We start from the raw sequence: 17,314 nt of genomic DNA, 5'->3' as shown, positions 1-17,314 counted from the left end.
CTATTTATTTATATGATCTCTACTCAAATGTAAAATTTATCTTTACACTAGTTTGTTTACATTTTAGTAATAACATAAGTTTAGCATAAAAATGAATGGTGCCAAGGACATTAAAAAGCTTAATGTGCAACTGAGCACATGCCCCGACTTCTCAAGAACCAATATAATATTTTGTTCACATTTTAGAATATAGACTCTATGATAGTAAACAGCACAGGATTCACTTACAAGACAATGTTGAGTGATGTTGTTGATTGGTTGATGGTAGCTGAGTACTAGTAGTAGACGTTGTACAAGTTGAGAACTGAATATTGTGTCCAATGTCTACACAGGAATGTATGTTGACATAATTATAATACAAATGTAATAATAATGGGAATATTACATCATTACAATTAAAGGTAAGGGGAATCACTACCAGCCATGGTATAAAATGTCTTACTCAATAATGTTGCGTGGTGTTGTTGATTACTTGATAATGGCTGACTACTAGCAGTGGATGTTGCACAGTTTTGAAACTGAAAGTTGTGTCCAATGTCTATACAGGAGAGTTAATTTAAAATATACACTGTGACCCAGTCTGACTAAACCAGTCTTATAGCCTTTTAGGATACAGTAAGACCTCCATTATGCAAACATCTGTGTGCCAGTGAAATCATGAAAGTGTTCAGATAAGTGAATTTGTTCAGATAACTGAAGCCCATTCATTTATATACAGAGTTGTGTTCAACTACTCTAATAGAACATACACTACTCTGATAGAACGTTCACCTAATGGCGAAATACCCTAATAGATCAGTCACTTAAACTTTTCAGATAATTGTGGGTTCAGATAATTGAGATTCAGATAACAACATCCTACTGTATACAATAATATATCCAAGTTTGATAACTCATAATGTCTTATATATCATTACTTGAAACTTTGCCATATTATTATACTGCGCATCAGTTTAGGCTGACTGAATTTCAAGTTTTTACTCGAGTCAATTTATGATTTGTCTAGTTGTGCCAGATTATGCCTGTGCCTATTATGCTTTTGAAATTGCCTATAATGCTTATGAGCAATGCTCCAAAATTTCCCCTATTATGCTCCAATTATGTCCAGTTGTGCCCCATTATGCCCAAAATATGTTCGTTGAAAATTGTATCTTGACTGTTCTAGTATAGGGTATTAACACCTGTGAATGTTCTATTAGGATATTTCAACATGCGGTGACTGTTCTATTAGAGTATATTGATCTTTTGCCACTATTTTTTTGACAAGAAGCTGTAAATACTGTGTTTGTATGCTTTATTAGACTATACCATTGTGAATCATGCAATATATGTAGAGTTTCTGAGCTTCTCTGATAATCAATGCACAGAAAATTTGCTAATTATGCTGGCATTATGCTCAATGCTTTTGCCTACCTATTACGCCCAAACTTATGCTTGCATAATTGGTGTAGGGCTGCAGGCCTATGCCAGGTGGAAAAGTTATAAAACTGGTTTTGTCAGTCTGACTCACAATATGTGACCGGATTTGTGAAAAGTGTGAAAAGGGGCTTTATACCCTTTTATGTTTGACTAACCATAACTCCTCCTGTGCTTAACCTATTAGCTTAAAATTACTTTCAGTAATAGTGGTGTAGGCTAGGGGTATACTGTGATCAAGTTTCAAGCTGCTATCCTATTCACAAGTCACATTATAGGGTGCCAAGTACATAAAATTGGAATGGCCATAAGATCCTTTTTCACAGCTCTGGTCACATAATGATGTCATCATATACATGGCAGTAGCAGGATAACTTCATAACAATTTTATCACACTTCAAGATTTTATATTCAGCTGCTTTGAAAAGTTTAACAAATGGCATAGAAGCAGTATTAAGTGTCCCTGTTAATCAATATAGCAGATGGTGTTCATGAATCACATGTGTACGATAGACAATGTGAGCGGATTGAATACAGTACAAAACCGATCTCCACAACATTAGAAAAATAATAGAGTTTCTCAAGCCTCAATATTAGTTTCATTGCAGGAGGCCTTCTTTTACAACAGTATTTACTTGTTAAACAAATCTCTACATCAGTACTTTTTGCTTATAATTATAGCAGTTCTAAAAAAGTTACTCTGGTGCCCTCCACTCTTTATCCAAAAATTGCACAAAGAACCTGAAGATAAGTCACGCTGGTATGTGTATACATGACTTGGAAATATCTCCTGCAAAACCTCTACAGGCAGACTTTTGGTGATGCAAGGGCCCAGCTACATAACACTATAGCTAGTTGAAGGTACGTAGGTATACCTTAGTGTGTGAGAAACACTACCAGCATGCAAGGCATGCCAACCTTGGGGTCTGGGGAGCATGCTCCCCTAATAGCAAAACCTCAGGAAAGTTTTGAAAATTAGACTCTCCCTGAGAATGATTTCAGCATTATCAGAACAATTATTCATTTGACTGTTTTATTAGGGTGATTGCTCTAGAGTATCTTGATCTTTGTAGAAAGCTAAATAAATGCCACTCAGGAAATTTTAAATATTAGTCCCTCTGAAATTGGACGTAAGGCTGATTTCAGTAGTTTATAAGAATAGTTATTGTTACTGAATATTTGTCTGACTGTTGTATAATTATTAGAACCTCCATAATAGATATCAAATCAAAGCTAGGGATTAGTCTATTATGCTTTTTTCTTCTTTTCTTTCTTTCCAGCAAGTATTTTTATTTTTAGCCTATTATACTTTTGCATTTTGCTGTCTAGTTTGAACTATGTGCATAATGTTTTATGGTGACTATTCTATTAAGGTAAGTGTAGTTGCTGACTGCTCTATTAGGGTATCTCAATCTCTCTATCTCCAATGATGTTTATTTGCAACATTCTGGAGGAGCCAGAAAATCACACACATCTTGGCTTAATGTTGTAGTGATTTGATGTGTTTATGGCTAATTTTCTCAAGTAAAAATGCGAGCTACTTCCTATATAACTTATTGTAAAATCAGTGCATCCCTAATCAAAAGTAGCAACCAAGAGATGCCTGATACTTTTTTATGATTGATCAAACGTAGTCATTACGAAAGTTAAAAATTATTTCAGTACCTATATTTATACAGGAACAGATCCAATTGGAACCCCTTTTTGGATGATCTCTCAATGAGTCACTGATAGGTTTTTTTCTTAAAATCAGTAACAGTTTATTAGTCAAAGAAATGTTTGTTGCGAGACTTATTGTGGCAAAACACTCATTTACTTTTCTTCACTTTCTTTACAGAAAACTCACTGGAAACTGTTACCCCATCATCTTCATACTCAGTAAACAACTCTAGAATTTGAGCTACAATATTGAGGCTACCCAGTCCCTAAAAGCTTCCTATGCATTTCCAAAGGCCTAATATTAAAATTGTAATTGGAGAGTGTCACCTTTGTTTGTCTCAGACAATGGTGATATCAGTAAAGAAGCAGATCAACCGTATGTATACTATCTCATCAATATGATGTAACCAAAATAATGCTCATGCATGTATCTTAAGTTTCCAGGGTTTACTGCAATAAAACTGCAATACGCTTTTCTTGAGTAGGTGAATAAGATGATACGATCCATTCCTACTCAAACCAGCCAATACATCACCACACTGTCATTATTTTAAAGATACATACTGCAGTGTTTTGTAGCAACTCATACTCACCAGATCTCATTTCACTGATCAACATGCTCAACTGATGTGATGTACTGATAGTCTCCAGTTGATCACACAGATCAAGTAATTCTTCTCTACAGCTCATCCTCTCAATCAAACAATCCAATATTATCTTGTTAGCAGTAGTGGAGTTACTACTACTCAATATCATACAAATCTGATCATCACTGATATAATTCAGTAACTTCCCAACACTTTGTTCATAGTTATCAGGCATCAATTGTAGTATAGCGTGATAGTGTGTCTTGAGTTCAACAAAATCTAATGTATAATATGTGGACATAATTATGCAGTCAAATTATTGAAAGATAATGATCTACATACAACATACATAATGCAATCACAAGTGCAGTACATATTCACTAGAAATTTTATAGGAGCTTGCTGAAAATATAATCTTACTGTATACTATAGAACTGTAGCTTTGATTAAAGCAGTTACTTGAGCGCTCTATTACAGCATCTCAATCAATTTTATTAAACTTGGAGTTAAGAGGAAAGCATTATTTTCCCAAATATTTGTGCCACAAATCCAACCTGTAGCTAGACATAGAAACACAGCTAATTATTTTTACCTGTTGTAACTGTATAACTCTCCTGTCCAACAGCACCAACAGTAGGATTGCTAACAGACAATGATGCAGCAACGTTAACACTGGATGACGATGACATTATGCTAGTAACAGTTGTTGAACTGGTTGTAGCTGATGTGTCATATTGTGTACATGTCACACTGTGTGAATTCTCAACTGTAGTAACTGATGATACTTGAAGTGAGGAATTTGTTGGTATCATTGCAGGTGAGGGAACCTCTTCAGATAAAACTGGAATACAGAAATAAAGTAATACATACAGAAGTACACAGATATAGAAATACATACAGTATTACAGTTAAACCCCCACCCAATCGTAGTTCTTAACCTTCAGTTGATGTTAAGCCAAGACTAACTACAGTATAATATTGACTAGATGAAGATTGGACATTTTAAAGCAGTTTAGTTCAGAAACAATATATCCACATAAGGCTGGATGAAAAAGATTAATATAGGTTGTGAATGATTGCAATTTCTAACTACACATGTTTACGGTTTTAATAGCATGCATATGAATATATGTATGGATTTTGATTGTAACTGATGAATAGGCCTGCATCAAATATGCCAGCATAATAAAAAGGCTAAAGTGCTAATGCTAGCATATTTGGTGGATATTTCAAACTATGGAACTGAAAATAGTTTAATACACCCTAACAAAGCAGTCAGTGGTAACTACAATAGAGCAATCAAATGAATTCATAGCTCCTTAAATTGATACTCTTTGATAGAACAGTTGTTATGTGTGAATCACTCCAATAGAGCACTTATTGATTAAAATGTTCCAAGAGTATTTTATCAAAATAATGTTGTTAACCTTGGAGTACAATGCAAGAATAATAGAAATGCTTAATGGTTATCGTAATAGATGAAAGCCTTTTGGACACAATTTTGAGCATATTTGACTCAGGCCTACTGTATGTGCATACATAATATTATGCTGTGTTTATAAGTTTTTTGACTAATGGAACTGCCAAATATTCTTAATTTCTTATTCAAATGCTCTTAACTACAGCATATGGCTTCTGTAAGATATAGAATTACTATGGACACTAGTGAACATTCGCCACTTACCACATCTTAGTTGTTGTACACAACCAGCTGATTGATTGGACTCAACCAAATTGTCCATCACATCACACAATCCTACTAGAATATCACTACTTCTATTATAACATAATTTTACTATAAGGAAAGTGATAATCTTCTCATTGACCAGTTGGGCTTCACATGATGATATCATGGTATCCAGTTGTTGGTGATCATCAGGTGATAATTGGGGCAAGCTTTTCAGTTTTGCCAGTGTGGACTGGTAATCATCAGGCAAACAATTACACAACAGAGAAAAATACTGATCCAGTGGTGTCCACTCTGAAAGGAAAACTTAACAATACTATAATTGTACTTTTTTTCTATCTACCCAGTTTGCATGCAAGTAAATAGACTGGAGAAGTATTTGAGATGACACCAGTGTATTACGTAGAGTAAACTTTTGTTATGTTTGTTTTGTAATCTTAACATTTGACTGTTCTACTTGAGTATATTCAATGGTGCAGCTCAATATGATATGGTGAAAAGAAACCAGTCTAATTCACAGTATGTGTTTTATGATAGCACACTTCTTACAAGGTGTATGCTACAAAGAGTTGTGCACGAATGCTTTACCTAAAGTTTTGAAGAGAAAAAATAAATGAAACTTCTGTCCCATGGCTTGAGCAATTCTTTCCCCCACTGAATGATCTAAAAGAAGCAAAATAACAAAATTAATATATTGTGATATATTGATATATCGTGTATTGCAATAATTATATTGCTGTAGCAGTGATGTAATGGGCTTTGGCTTGTAGCCTACTATATATAAGCAGCTGCTAGTGGCCTGCAGCATGGGAATCAAAGTCAACAGTATGTAGTTATTGATGGCTTGGTGGTGACCAAAAGCCATCTCCAATACAAACTGTATAGGTTGTATAATTATAGTACTGCTTAAGTGTATTGAGTTTATAATCCATTTGATAACTATTGGCCTTTAGTAGTTTTGAATTATCGAATGTACACTGCATTACTAGTGCTGTCTGCATCTTACAGAGATCATAGCTGAAGATCATAATCCAAAATTTTCATAGGCTATGAGCAATATGGAATTTACTCACATTGTTGCTCCCTAAGAGATGATGCTTTTAATTACTATATACGTAGCACTTATAATTAGGCTCCGGCCTATTATGCCCAAAATTTTTCCTATATGCTTTGAGCATTGCTCAAAACGTAAGCCTATTATGCTCAAAATTACGCTTTCGAAATCAAGAGTATGCTCTAGAACTGACTGTTTTATTAGAGTGTATCAGCCTTTCCTGACTGCTGTATTAGAGTAAGTGCAGAAATAAGATCGAGAAAGATTTGCAGAAATGAGATCGAGATACTCTATTATCTATTAGAGTATCTCGATCTTATTTCTGCAAAGTGTGAATAACCAACAAAGAAATGGTTTAATAAGTTATATTACGTGTTTTCAACTATGAAATTCACTAATACTATTGGCAGTGAATATTTGCTTTCTTTCAGGCACTCGTATTGCACATTTTAATTACATTTTCAAATATCGTCCCTATTATGCTGGCATTATGTTTGATGCTTTTGGTCACCTATTATGCTTTAAATTATGCCGGTATAATCGCCCGGTGCCTACTTATAATAGTTATATTTTTTGGAGCGTTATTCTTGAGTACTCAAACTGCTTCAGTTCGGATCTAATTATTAGTAAGGGTCCTGTTTCTAGCTAATGATTAATGATTAAACTAACTGCTTATGTACAGTAGCTGTTTTGTTTATGTGTAAATTAATTACCATACTTTTGTAGCTGTGTTGTATCTATGAACATTAAATGCCCTTCATTGGTCACAAAGAACTTTTGTGACACACTCTAATAAAGCACTCTTCAGTACTATGCAAAGTACCATAGTGAAAATTTTTATTTTTCATGTACTTCTGAAATACTGCAAAATGCTACAGTGTATGTAGAATGTCAAAAATAATGTCAGAAGTAATTCCTTTTGTATGTTGTGTGAGCCAAGAAGCTGACATGTCACACCAGTATATTATTGATATGAAGAACAATAATACACTCATAAGTAGCTCTCCATGCTGCCTTTATAAAATGAGATGATATTTCTAAGCAAAGCCCTCCACCTTCACAGTCCACATACAGTACTAAATTTGAGCAAAATAGCCCCAAGCATTCCCAAGATATGAACCATTAAAATTGGGCCGATTTCTTTGTTTTTATTCTTATTGATTTTCTCTTTGTCTTTTAGCACATTTGCAAAGCTACCATTATTCCACTATTTTGATATTTGGTACCCATAAGTAGGGTTTTGGTATCACTTTTGGCTTGAATACAATAAGCATTTGTGGAGTTATTAACAATTGTTCACAAAAAATGACACCAATTTGTTGTCATGCCTATAGAGTAAACCGCATGCTTATGGGAACAATTGTTAAAAACGATCAGACATTAACATCATTAAATTTCTTGGCCACCATCTTTGACTTCACATCTTTTTCACCCTCAGGCTGGGTTTTGTTTAGGGCTGTACCCTATTTCTCAGCTTGGCTGTTTTAGTTATATGCTAATCTAACAGTTCAACTTTTAGTGCACATGAATTAATAATTACACTTACAATCAGTTACAGTTCTACATCTTCTTCTACCAATAACCTGGAGGTGATTACTAATGGAGTAGTTGTCTGCTCTGTCATCTGATGGTCTATCATCAACACACCTGACAATGATGTTGTCTACTGCATGAGCGTCTAACTGGCAGTGGTTAATGCTGGAATCTCTTTTGTGACTGCCATAAAATCCTGAAATAATTAGATTACATACGTACATGAAATTGTAGCTGTTACCTGTCCTCAGTTTATTAGTAAGGTCAGTAACTGATATCATGTTAAACAAGTAACAGAAATGTTTGCAATCCCTTGTAGTGTCTAACTGAACTAGTAGAAGATCGACAACCCTCTGACATCTGATTCTTGAGCTTTCTCCATTAACAATAAAACTCTCCACATCACTAGAAATTTCTAAATGTTGTTTTAGAATTTTGATGTTAAGTTTACAGTTAGGTATTAAACTCTGATACAACAAGTTGTAGTATCTGATCAGAAATGAAAACTCTGTTAAAGATAATAATACTATAATAGGTCAATTATAATTGTTATCTTACCAGGTTTTCTCATAATCACATCAATCACTTGTGGTCCATACAAACAGTCTGGTTTAATATCTACTGTATGGTCACTAGTTGTGTGGTCTTTACCTACAAGTGGTCCAATGTCTATAATGGAGAATGTACTTACATACACATTATACTCATACAATGGTGATGATACTGTATGATGATGAGTCTGGTCACCTCTCAACACAGACAAAACTCTGTGTATCAGCTGATTAGATTTAGTTCACTTTGTTGTGTTCTCAATAACTCCCTGATACATGTGATAATTTTATTCAAATACCAGAATACTTACAAAGATGAAAACCCTATGTATATATGAAAACAGATGAACCTCCCAGTTGAGTAAATTAAATGTTTATGTTATTTGTATGTGTGCAGCGATGATTATTTCATTTGCATAATTTTTATATACAATTATCAACTTGAAATGGTACACACTAGAGATGCACTGATCTACCAATTGAGTATCAGGTAGGTGCCGATCTGGACGATTTAAGCAAAATTGGTTGAACCAATTTTCTGTAGAAGCTGCCGATTTGATATCGATCTTTCTAATAACCATGTCATAAGCGCTATAAGAACTACCTGTAACAGGTCAGTCATCACACACTTACTTAGTCAAAAGATGTCAGATTGATACAATATCATAATAAATTTCCTAGATCATACTGGTATTGGTAAAGTTCAGAAAAGTTACATCAATACATCTCTAGTACACACCATTAGGTGCCTGACAGCCCAAGCTTTTATCCATAACAATATTTAAAATGGTAATTGTGGAGATGATCATAGGCAAGTACGCATGTGTATCTATCAATTCTTGTAAACTTTCACCACACTTACTAGTAGAGTTGTTCTCATCACAAAGATGATTCATAGTATTTTCCCCACCATCCATATGGGCGACGTGACCTGTAGGAATGTTTAATGCCATACGTAAGTTGAAAACACACAAATGTATAACCAATTAGCAACCATAATTATGCCTTTAGGGCTACCACACATTATACCACATAACCATGTGAGTTTGTTAAATCACATGTAGAGTGCCGTTTATACGCTTTTCCTTCTTGCAGAACACACTATTTAAAAGGAGGTTAAAGTATGATTAATGTTGCTACAGTTTACCTAGTTGTAGTACATCAGTGCTGCCCAATGATACCTGTGTATTATTTAGGTATACTGGGCAGTACTAGTAACCTACAAAATAATAATATGTATTGTATCATATCTCATGGAAGACATGAGCACTGTTGACACCAGGTAACCATGTCTACAACATGCAGCTGGATAGAGCAGAGCAATTGCAACATTTTAATAGATCATCAAATATGGAATCTTTCCAGGCTGGGTGCTAACCTTTTGGCTGTGCTGCTTCACCACCCACAGAGATACAAACCAGTACTCTTCTATCTTTTGTTATTTTTGCTGCCCCTGCAATACAGGTTATGCAATCTTTCAAGTAAGTCTAGAGACACCACCCTAATTTGTAACAAGTGATTTCATTGTGTGGCATAGCAGGTTTGGAATATAGAAATCTCATACAGTACGATAGCACTGTATAGTAGGGACCACAAAGTACAGTAGTAGGCACGGCCCACAAAAAACATCACCCAAAACGAGCCTCAATTTTCCCTGACAGCGATGAGGCAGTATTGGGTAGGTAAAACTAAGCACAAGCAAGCTTTCAGATCAACCCAAAATGCTTCAACAAGTTGCTATGGAATTTTTTTAAAATTATTAAATGGAATTTCCTACTGACTGAGTAACTGACTGACTGATGCCTTCAGGCAAGTGTAACTGGATAAAGGCTAAGGCTACAAGCTTGATTTCTTCACTGCTCGATGTTGCTTTGGCCCAAGAGGTGCCTTTTGGTTTACCGCAGTATGTACAATACATTCTTCATGGACTTACCAGTATCCTCCTTTGTGTCCTATTCATCTTGGCTGACAGTGAAAGGTGTCAATTTGGCAGTAGCACATGATGGCTTCCATTTGTAACAAAAATCATTCACATTTTTCATAGTGGCTACTTTGGTTACAGAGGTGCTTTTCGAACAGTTCTTGATTCATAATGCTGTGTAACATATAGCTGACAACAAAGCGAATGGATATCTCTTTTTTCAGATGATGATTAGTAGCTGGGGCACGCGGTGCCATTTCTTCCTTTTGATGCGGTATGCATGGGTTCACCAGTTATAATAATTTTATTTTACAAAAAAAGCTAACAAACAAGTACGTACACAAAAACTTTGGAATTTTTAACTAGAGTAGGGACTATAGCACATCGATAATAAGTACTGAAACTAGCTGGAGTAGTGCACAATATTACATCACAGTAAAACAAAGAGAAGTGTTATATCCCTACTGTGCTCAAGATACATACTGTAGTAGGGATATAACACTTCTTTTTGTTTTACTGTGATTTAATATTGTGCACTACTACAGCTTGTTTTAGTACGTTTTATCAATGTGCTATGGTCCCTAGTTGACAATTCCAAATATTTTGTGTACTTGTCTTATAACTTTCAGTAGCACTAGCACATTTCACAGTGGTCATCATGAAGAGGTGCTGACTAGTTTGACCCCCACACACAAGGAGCCTTTGTCAAACAACAATTGGAGGATCACAGTATTTTTTAAGTATAATACTGTAAGTGCTTGGCATGATAGTTTTCCTCAGATTTAGACTAGAAGGCTTCTTGGCTCTTAAAATAAATGAGCATTCACGGATCACCTGGTTGGTAACAAATAGAGTGCCCCATAAAACAGCTACCTAAATTACTTCGCTATTTGCTGCTGCTTGTTTTGTGCCCAAAGTTACTGTAAGTTGTTCATTAGGTACAAATTGCATTTTTATACCTGGTTAATGTGCTAATTGAGATGATAATCATGCCCCTGCTATAGAAAATGGGACAGAGCAGAAAAGCCGATCCACTTGTTGTCACCTGGCACTACAGATCTGGAGACAGTACATCCATATGTTTATTCAATTTCCCTGAAACACAATTACAATGAAGCACAATAGTGCTTCATTGTAATTGCGTTTAAGGGAAAGTCTACTAATATGCCATCATGTACCATAATACAGTTTATTGCATACAGAAACCCTATATCAAGTAAAATATTTACAGTAGTAAACAGTGGCTAAGTTACCTGATATATTTACATATTTTATGTACTACTTTTATGTTGTGCAGGATAGTCAGATAATAATATATGGTGTACTATATAGTACTGTGGAGTGTTGGGATCATGGAGGTTTGGGCTTCTTGCTCAATAGTAACAGCCAAAATCCATGTAGCCTCACTCCTCACTTTTCCTTACACAACAGCTTGACAGCATAACCAAACTCATCAATGTCTTCAAGTTACCTCTAACTACTCTAACAAGGTTTAATGAAAAATTTTAACTGAATACTCTGCAAACTTACTGCCTGACTGACTAACTGATGCCTCCAGCAAAACATAACTCAACTATGGGTAGGCTACCAGCTTGATTTCTTCACAGTTTAACATCTCTTCAGCCCAATGCTCAATCAAAGTAACTATATGTATATGCATCATGGACTTACCTTTGTCTTCCTTTGTGTCCGTTTTGTTTCTCTACTACTACTGCATGTGCATTATGGACTCAGTGCTTTAAATACTGTGGATTGATTACAGGGGCACTTCTTGTACTGTTCTTCATTTGTAATGCGCTGTATAACTGGTATCTACAGTGATGTGAATCAGTTACACAACAATCAGTTAAACAATTAGTTATTGCTGATGGTGATTAATAGCTAGGCTATTTATGCAACAAGCAATTAATCAGTTGGATGACATGGTCATAAAGAGTTGCACAAGGAAGTTACTTATTGTTTATTAGGAATTACATTTTGAAAAGCCATTTTAGCCTTATCTTTATGTCAAACAGCATGTTTGATTAATTTGATGAAAACACAAAGTTGCACTTAATATACTGTATTCCTGTGACAGCTTTGATTCTAACTTACAATGTCCAAACAGTTATAGTGAGTGTAGTGCCAGTATATGGGGCAGGCTGAAGGCTGTACATGTACATAGCATGCTCCAGCTAGGGGATCTAAGGTCATGCCCCTAAACTGACAAATTTTTAAAAGATGTCTATCACAAGATCAAATCTGGAAAAGTGTTTAGCAACAGCATTAATATTTAGCTGTTGTATTGCATTATTGGATTTTAAGCTTTTTAAAAAGTACTTTTGTGCTGTAAGGCAAATTTAATCAAATGTTACTGGGTCTGGGAAAACCGGTCTTATTGCTCATGATAGCAGATTTCATTTTTGACAAAGAACACAAAGCTATATACCTCAATATATGAACTATCAAATTTCACAATCAAAATCAGCTAGATTTGAGTGGTCTGGTTTTGCTGGCTGCTTTTCCCAAACCCTGTGGCAATCCACATGAACTTTCTGGGGTGCTAATATCGGGAGGTCTGGCCAGCCTGGAGATGGCTGTAAGCAGCTTTACAGCTCCGTGGTGTTGAATAAAAACTTTTGCTGTAAATGTCCTTTCATTTTAGCCAGTTTTGAGAGCTGAGTGCCCATAACTTGGCTTAATTCATCCCTATAAGCCTTCCTTTTTAGTTTTTTAAACAGCTTCTAGCCCCTGCCACATACCCTTTTTAAGCTAGCCTGATACAGTCAACATCGAGTTAAAAACTATCTAAAACTTTGGGACACTTAGTTGTTGACTGTTTATACTTCAAAAGGTAAGGAATTGGTGTAAAACATGTGAAAACGTGACACATGTAGCTTCAACTATTGGTGAGCTACAACACACTGAATAATTAAAACTGGTATTTCTCGATACTTTTAAATAGGCGATAAGACTGGTTTTCCCTAACTACTGTAGGTCACAAATGGTGGGCTACAAAAGAGAAAACTCCTTAAAAATACAGTAGCTATTACAGTTACTGTAATATTAATATAATTTTATTCAAATGGTAAACTGCAAAAGAGATCGAATCACACATGAGGTAGCAATAATTTTCTTTTTCAGTCTTACTTTTATAACTAGCCCCATCACCATTAACAACTAGCCCAGAGCCATTAATTTTGTAACTAGCCTTTATACACTTTAAGACCTTGTACAATAACTTTGATAGATTTCTTTAAATATTCATGACCTTATGCACAGCCGCACAAATGACATTATGTAAAGCGGTGATTAGGGCCTGCTAAAAATAGGGCATGTGGACACAGAATTTACCCTGTCACACAACAGGTCATATCTCAGTACTGGAATAGAATATTTGCATTTTGTAACTTGTAATGTAGAGCCAATTAAATGCTCAATAATAGCTGAAAACCAAAGCATGGTGGCATTATAAATTACAAGTGATGAAAGTTTGAAAAAGTAGGCAAATGGTTTTTTTTTATGTTCCAAATATGACCAGGCCTGGTCACATTATGTTAATTAGCTAATGTAGCTACAGACAGTAACTGTAATAAATACCTGTACTTGATCGCTGATCCACAACTGATAGGGTACAACTGTGCTTTAACTATCTCGCAGTGTGTTAATAAGCTGCACAAAGAAAAAACAATGAATATTAAATAAAAACTGACACTCAGTATCATATATAATAACTATACAATCACGCTAAGGGTCACAGTATACTGAAGTACCACTAGCCCCAAGCTATATAATTATGTAGCAGCCTAAAAATTACCAATATTGCTATTATTTAAAATTATATGAAGGAAGGGTATGTAGAGTGGAGAGCATTTACTGCATGGGTAAACTCACAAAACAAGTATTATTACCATATAGCTAGGATGGTTGAAGCATCCATTCATTGACAGTTTGATATATATATAACCATGTACAGTAGTTAGCTACTAGCTACTGGCTATAGCTACATGATTTGGTCTACCAAATCTCTGACAGCATGCAGTAAATCTAGCTATCGCCCTCACCTGTTCATACAACGATAGCTAAGTCAGGCTAACTTTAGTTCAGATGTACGCTGTCTGCACAATGAAAGGAGACCGTCTGGAGACTTGAGTAGCTAGATTCCAGACTCCAGAGCAAGGATGTAGCTACTGTAGCCAAAGTGAGCTTTAGCCCTTAGCTGAACCTGAACTCGATCTCGATGATCAGTCCGAGGATCAGTCCAGGATTTACTCAGTAGGTTGTGGCAATGTCTTACACTGCTTAAACCTCGGCTTAAATAGCCTTTAATACCTACTGTTCGGCTTCATCCCCCGATGATGACGAAAACGTAAACATCAGTGTGCTGCACCCAGGGGCGGAGGGGGGCTTTGGGGGCTGAACCCCTCCCTTCATATTTAGGCTTTACTTGATCAATATGCTGAGTATTATAATGAAATTTTGTCTTAGCATAATTATATGATCACTAATAATACTAATACTCATAAAACCACCTCATAAACATCTTTCCAAGGTATTATCAGTGAATTTATGCTAAAGTTTATGTAACAAGGACCCCGATCAGCATTGGAGGTGTACAAGATCGAGATACTCTAATAGAGCAGTCAGCTAACTACTCTAATAGAACATTCACTGGAAACATGTAGTTGGTTCTGTTATGGAATTTTTCCAAATCTGCCTGCACCTATACATACAATGAAGTGCATTGGTTTGTTTAAAGGGCTTCATTCATCCACTTGTGTAGTTAATATAATAATATATGGCAATACTTAATTCAGGTACACAATTTCCATTGAAAATGCTCTCAGATTCAATCTTGATTGTATTGTTCAAATTTTAAAATTTTCCACGTTCAACATTATTATTCTAACATGTACCTATTCAGTGTTGTGCAATTGTGAGAGGGGTGCATCATGTACTTGGTTGTCTGTACCTACCCAAACTTTTCCATTAGCAAAATGCTTTAGAGAGCCATACCTATAATCTAAAGGCAGTATATGAAATATCTACAGGCAGAAAATATTATGAATTTTATGTGAAAATGTCTCCAAATTGCAGTATTTTAGCATCTATTTTTCAAAAATTTCCTGGGGGGCATGCCCCCAGACCCCCCTAGTTCCAGCACGCTTTGCATGCTGGGAAGTGTGCAAAAGCACACCTCTACCCAAGAGATTAGTACCTTGAGTTAGCCCCCCCTTTATAAATCCTAGATCCGCCCCTGGCACTGTTGACCGTAGCTCATGCAGTCTCACAAGAAAACGACAGGCTTCCGTTGATCTGATAGTCCCGATAACTAGTACGGGACCGAAAAGTCAGTAGCTTACTAGCTACACTGAAACAAACCTCTTGAGTGCTAAGAAACTATTTTGTATGGAAGATTTTCACCTTTATAAAGCTCTTTTTTTTAGACATGTAGGACTTCAATTTCACCTCTCCCAAATACGCTATAAAAGCTGTCTTTCACTTGCATGCGTGAGATTGAAGCCATGATGATATTTTGGCACACGTGATCCTATATCTCGTGACTTTTCGGTCCCGTACTAGTTATCGGGACTGTGACTTATTGGGCCCGTGCAGCATTATCAGATCAACGGAAGCCTGGAAGCCTGTCGTCTTCTTGTGAGACTGCATGAGCTACGGTCGATGGTGCAGCACACTGATGTTTACGTTTTCGTCATAATCGAGGGGATGAAGCCTAACAGTAGGCTTTAAAGGCTATTTAAGCAGTGTAAGACATTGCCACAACCTACTGAGTAAATCCTGGACTGATCCTCGGACTAATCATCGAGATCGAGTTCAGGTTCAGCTAAGGGCTAAAGCTCACTTTGGCTACAGTAGCTACATCCTAGTGCTGGGGGTCAGGTGGCAAGGGCAGTCCATCTAGCCCGGGAAAAAAATATATTATAGTAAAATTTACAAAAGAAAGCTAGCTAAAATTTATTTTTTTCCGGACTAGATGGACTGCCCTTGCCACCTGACCCCCAGCACTAGGTGTTAAAGTGCTGGACAGCTGGAAATACCAGCAATCAAACAAGGCCCCCAGACTCCATGCAAGCGACCCTCGGAGTAGGCCAGATCAATATTAGTAATACAAGGCCGCCAGATCAATATCAATATTATGGACGGCCAACTGAAGAGCGATGACCCCTCAAACACATCACTGCAGATCTTAACAATGAAAAGGAAAGCCTACATCCCAGTCAGAATAAGCATTTGCTGTAATTAATGCTACGCTTCTCAGCCAACATTGAAGCAAGCTTCCTGAAAACCGTTGTAGCAGTGCATGGGCCCCATGCCACCAGTAGCTGCAAACACCAATGGTGAAAAGCAAACTCTCTCAACCTCTCTAACACGCTCTCTATTTTACTATAATATTATTTCTTTTATAGCTATAAATTATTAGTATAATATCCGGTCAATTTTTTTTCCCGGCTCTAATGGCACTCCCTTCCTCCCACACATCTCTATAGAATGCTAACAAAATATTTGGAAAATTAATTATAACCTACAGAAAAGAACCTACACAGAACATACAGCATACCCAGGGTTCAACCAGTCAACCCACCAATGACCTACCCGGATTTTCTAAGGTTTTGCCCATGCAACATAAGATCCAAAGGTACAATTATCTATGGTCTAGCTAAGCAAAAATCCAAACTGGAAAATTAACTGCAGATACAATCACGAGGCCATGTGTACGCTCTTGTAGATTCTTGTAAATTTATGGTACGTAGCTACCTGTGTGTCGTATTAGCTATAGGACACAACAATTATACACAGTACTGAGCTACACAAGCATTCCCAAGTCACATTTTAAGCAGGGGCTAAAAAAAGAGTAGAAACCTGCAGAATAATTATGTCTACCGATTATTCTTTCTGGCAATTCTT

Source organism: Dysidea avara, chromosome 2 (assembly GCF_963678975.1).
Source record: "Dysidea avara chromosome 2, odDysAvar1.4, whole genome shotgun sequence".
In the NCBI taxonomy this organism is placed as follows: Eukaryota; Metazoa; Porifera; class Demospongiae; order Dictyoceratida; family Dysideidae; genus Dysidea; species Dysidea avara.
This window is presented reverse-complemented; position numbering follows the sequence as displayed.